The sequence below is a fragment of the Vigna umbellata genome, chromosome 4 (assembly GCF_029865625.1).
Source record: "Vigna umbellata cultivar VRB3 chromosome 4, Vumbellata_1.0, whole genome shotgun sequence".
NCBI lineage: Eukaryota > Viridiplantae > Streptophyta > Magnoliopsida > Fabales > Fabaceae > Vigna > Vigna umbellata.
The window spans coordinates 66166039-66171198 of record NC_142168.1 but is presented as its reverse complement, the minus strand read 5'-3'; the positions used below and the strand labels follow the sequence as shown (position 1 = coordinate 66171198).

The following is a 5160-nucleotide window of genomic DNA, read 5'->3' as shown; positions in this document are numbered from 1 at the left end:
CTCTTGCATTAAACCAATATTTCGTTTGTAAGTCTTAGCTAATCAACAAATCACATAACTAAACTAGGCCGTGAGTCCTTTGGGAAGAACGATACTTGGTCTTACCAAGTTTATTACTTGAACGATTCGGTCATACTTGCCGATTGTGAAACAAGTTTGTGACATCATATTTTGGTGCTTACAAATTTGTCCATCAATTATTATATACGGATTTGAATCCGTATATAATAAAAATGTTACATACGGATATTATATACGGATTTGTTATATACAGATATTATATACGGATTTATTATATACGGATTTTATATACGGATTTATAATTAATTAATAAATAAATAAAATTAAGTTATTTTAGAATGTATATAGAAAAAGTCGTCAACCCTTTCTTTTTTTTCTCACTCGCGCTGCAACCATTTCTTGTTTGGAAAAAGGGTCGAGCCACTCAGCCTCCTTCTCAATCCCACCACCAAACCTATTCTTCTTTCTCTTTCACTTCAACCCTTCCTAAATCAGTGTCTGGTCGTGGTTTCTCTCGTCGAGCCCTCCTTCCCCTTCAGTGGAGCCTCGGTTCTCTTCGTTGAGCTTTCGTAGGTCGCGCATTGAAACCCTAATTTTCCCTCATTCGAACCATCATTGTGCAGCCTTGGTACCGTGGTTAATTGGTAAGTAATGTTTAATTCTGATTGAGCTAAATTTTTTGAATTGCAAAAACCCTAATCCTCTTTTCTCTCATCCATTTTCGATTATGCAATTCCTCGCACGATAAGGTTCTATTTCTTCCCGCAAAGCTATTTTGCACGAATTTCTTTTTTCTACATTTATTTCCTCTTGTTAATCGCCCAAGATTTAAAGCTTTTGTTGCACTAAAAAACAGATACTTTTCGTGCTTGCGTTTTGATTTCCGCAATGGCCTCCAAAGCTCCTAGATTGAAGATTGATCACGAGAGTAGAGCCAAACTGCAAAAGGTTAGTTCGCATGTTCATCTTCTTCATAGTCGTCTCTCGGCTTTTTAATTTGTTTTTGTTTTTTGTTTGGATAATTCCGGCTTTGAATGATGCTGCTGTTACTGGTTGAGAAATTAAAAAGAAACTTATTAATAATTATTTAAATAACACTTGTAGTGATTGAAACTGACTAATAAGAAAAAGAACGGTAACAGGAGTTAAACTGCAGTGGAGGTATGGAATGGTGCTTAGATTTTATTTATATGGTAAAAGTAATTATGTTAGTTAAGCTTTACTATGTTAACATAAGTTGCTGGAGATTTGCCCTTGGCTTTATGGATAGTAAACCATGCCATGGTATGGCAAGAGAATGTTCCTATTATGGACATTTACGGGGTATCAAGAGAAAATTAATCTTAGCTGTTTGATATCATTACATAGATGGTTAAGAATAGTTTTAGGTGAACCAATTTCTATCATAGTGTTCTGTAACTGAAATCCTGGGTAAGCAAGGGACCTTTTTGATATCATTACATATAGCAGTAAACACAAGAATAACTGATTAATCCTTTCAACTTATTTTTCTACTGTAGGTTTCATTTAATTTGCTTGAGAAGTACTTGGAAGCACACTCAAAGGCCTCCATGTGGGAAAATGAGCTCCTGGATGTAGGCTACCAGCCTCTGTGCATCCAAATTCCCTACACAGTAAGGCTCTTAATTTTGAACTAAGAACTCCAGCCTCACGTTTTGTTTCCTTAGTTGGTATAAGGCTTACTCCTTGCATATTATTTTCTCTGTTAGTCGTGTACTCTGTGTTAGATGGCTTACTCCAAGTAACATTTATTTTTATACTTCTTGATACACTTGATAAGGATATTAATTTGTTCTCCATGAGATTGAGGTAGTATTGTATAGCATTAAATAATTCACTTTCTTCAACAGTTTTGTTAACATGAAGAATTCAATTCTCTATTTGATTTATTTGAACTTAATTTATTTACTTATTAAGAGCTATTTGTTTCAAGGAATTATGGTAGGATTATTTGCCCAGCCATCGATTATAGTAACTTCCACAATCTCATTCCGAATTTCTTTCACCAATTTATTAGTTTTTTGTGATTTGATCTTCTGTTGATTTTACACTTTAATTGTAAAGTTCATTTCAATCCAATCCAATGTATTATGAGGTAGAATGCATTGGTTTTTGGCATTTTGAAAGAGTTTAAATGCGCAAATTAATTCTCCATCAAATAACACATCTCATGTAATTCACAACATAATTCAAATTTTAAGTTAAACATAATATCTTAATAAAATATACCATAGGTGACAAAGTCCTGGTTAATACATAAAAATAGATGTTAGTTCATAAAAATAGATGTTAGTTCATAATAATCTACTGTCATTGTTATCATTGTGTTTTGACTAACAATATTTTTTTCTTTGGTTAATAATATGACTTATTGTTTACAATAAGTTGAGTCTTATATTTTTATCATAATATCTATAGGTTGTTTACCTTCTTCAGCCTTACTTGATATGTGTGCCTTATTTTCTTTAGTCCATTTCAAGTATAAGTGTATCTAACTGCCTATCTACTACTATCCATTAGGTGTTTCAGGGGAATACTTGAACTTCTACAAACAGATCAAAGTTTCATGTAAGTTTTGATAATGAAGCTTTAAATGTAATTTTGAAGCCTTTTTCTTTAATAAAATTGAAAGAATGCTATTGGATTGCTATACTGTAGGTTAGCACTACAACCTGTACCAATCATATGTTGCAATACAACTAGGGATGCCATAACTCTGGTAATTATAATAAGCTATATCTTTTGCAATACAACTTCTAATCAAAATTCATAAATTGTATCGGTTGTAAAGTAAGTTCAATCCTAGTATAGCATTTGTCTATACAATAAGTAACAATACTATATAAGGTCACCAGAGACATAGCAAGAAGAGTTTATTACATTGTATAAAGGAAGAACGGGAGATTTAAGAGGACAATTATTGTTACTTTTGGGATTGAATTAGACAGGTATTTTAGGAAGATTAGGATCCCTGCATAATCCATAGAGTATGATATTTTCTTTGATTTGTCTTAATAGTTCTTTTTTGGTTATGTGGAAAATAATGTTTGACATTTTATTCCTTGTACAATTAGCTGAACAGAAAATGAACATTCAGTTGGTTTCAAGCAGGAGGACCATCTTATGCAGTAGAGCTGGGAAGGCCAGATAAGAAAGTTTCAACAAAATTATGTGTTAGATACCATATACCTCATCCTGATTTCTAAGACCATATTCTCTTGTAAGTTGTGAAAAATTTCAAGAATAAAGCTTTTGAAGATTACTTTAAATTTAATTTATGCCTTTTCTGGTTGCTTTTAAATATTGCAAGTGCATGAATCATTTATGTTTATGTCATTTATTGTTTAGTTTAGAACATCTTACTCACATGCAACTTCTAATCTTGCTACCAAATCCATGATTTGACCACACAAGTTATAATCCTACTACATTTTTTGTCTTCTAAATCAGGTTTAGTATAGTCTGTTTGTAATAAGTTGGAGCTTGCATACTTCAAATTGGGAATTCGAGAGCTCAATCTATATTCTTGGTTTATATATATATATATATATATATATATATATATATATATATATATATATATATATATATATATATATATATATATATATATAATGATCATAAAGTCTAATTGCATTCTCCAATAATAGCATTAAATTGATATGTTGTACTAAGTCAAAAATTGCCTTACATACTGATAAAAATTGCCTTACCCATTATGATAGGAAACATATAGGAGGGAAATAGAAAGTTTTCTAACCTATTTTCTCAAAATATTAGGAGTATCTCGTCAATGTTAACCCTATTTGGATCTTGCGACAGGTAATTAAACTTCCAAAACTCATTAAAATTTAGAAAAATGAAAAGTTATACTCACTTGGCTCTTTAAAATTTAGAAAATGAAAAGTCACACTCATTAAACTTTTGATACATTAATCTTATTTTTTTTCTTTTATCATGCTCAATCCAAACCATGTGTTAAGTTCATTTCTAATTCACATTCACTATATCAAATTTTAATTTTAATTTTACAAGTTCTATCTATTCCCTTAATCTTTAAAATTATTTTACAACTTTTATTTCAATGTAAAAGATATATAAGATTTAAAGATTAAGAGTCTGGTTGAGAGATGTTTTAATTAGAAATTTTTTACATGGTTTATATTTAACCTTTTATATTTTATAATACCTTTCTATTTCCCTCCTACATTTCCTATCATGTCCCACTCCCTCTTAACATGCAAACTGATACCTAAATAAAGGACTCATACCACCAAGTAATCAAAATACCTTTGTGCAGATTGCAATTGTATTTATTTACATACTGTTGTATAGAAGGGCCTCCAACAACATTTAAATCACATTCTAGTAGATTAGGTTACTGTGCATTAATCTTGGTTTCATTCTTCTTAACCTAACACAATGTAAAAAACCTTTTATAATGCTATGAGTTTTTTTAAATTCATCTTAATGTTCTTCAATGTTTTTACCATCTTAATTGTTTAATAAAGTTTGTCAACTTTATGTATGACCATCCAATTGCATTTATTTTTGTCAGGACATGGCATCTAGTGGTTCTGACCCACCTCCTCCACTCTCAGCACAATCTAATAAGGAGAAGGGAAAAAGCAATATGTGGTGAAGTTGTTATCATGGTGATGGAGTGCAACAAGATCAACGCCCAGATGAAGAAAATCCTTAGTGATTGATTATTAGGAAACTCTAGACCTGTCATTCTATGTTGTTTGACATCTTATGAATTCTAAAATTTATTGATTGCATATTAGGAAACTTTACACTTGTCATTCTATGTTGTTTGACATCTTATGAATTGTTTGTCATTCTATGTTGTTTGATAATGATTTTTATGTAATATATATCTCTTTTAAATGTGAAATGTTTGATATGGTGTTGAAAAAAAGTTATTGTGATTACTAGTTATATGTATATTACAAGTTTGTGATTAATGTATGTGTAAGTGCTGAATATTTTTTTTTTTCTGTAAAAAATCACCAATTTTTTTTTTTTATAAAATCATAAATTACATACGGATTTTTCCGTATATAATTATATACGGATTTTATATACGGATTTTCCGTATGTAAATTATATACGGAT

General features: G+C 30.5%; 1 long non-coding RNA gene across 3 annotated transcripts; it reads left to right on the top strand.

The window, feature by feature from the left end:
• The first annotated feature begins 533 nt into the window (after nucleotides 1-533).
• LOC148200994 (uncharacterized) lies at nucleotides 534-4930 on the top strand. Of its 3 annotated transcripts, XR_015785440.1 has the most exons (7): nucleotides 534-665; nucleotides 878-969; nucleotides 1542-1655; nucleotides 2563-2610; nucleotides 2701-2761; nucleotides 3117-3262; nucleotides 4601-4930. It is a non-coding gene; the product is annotated as an uncharacterized LOC148200994 (long non-coding RNA). The 3 variants fall into 3 exon arrangements; XR_015785441.1 differs by lacking the exon at nucleotides 2701-2761 and having other exon boundaries at nucleotides 3154-3262; XR_015785439.1 differs by lacking the exon at nucleotides 2701-2761.
• Nucleotides 4931-5160: the final 230 nt, after the last annotated feature.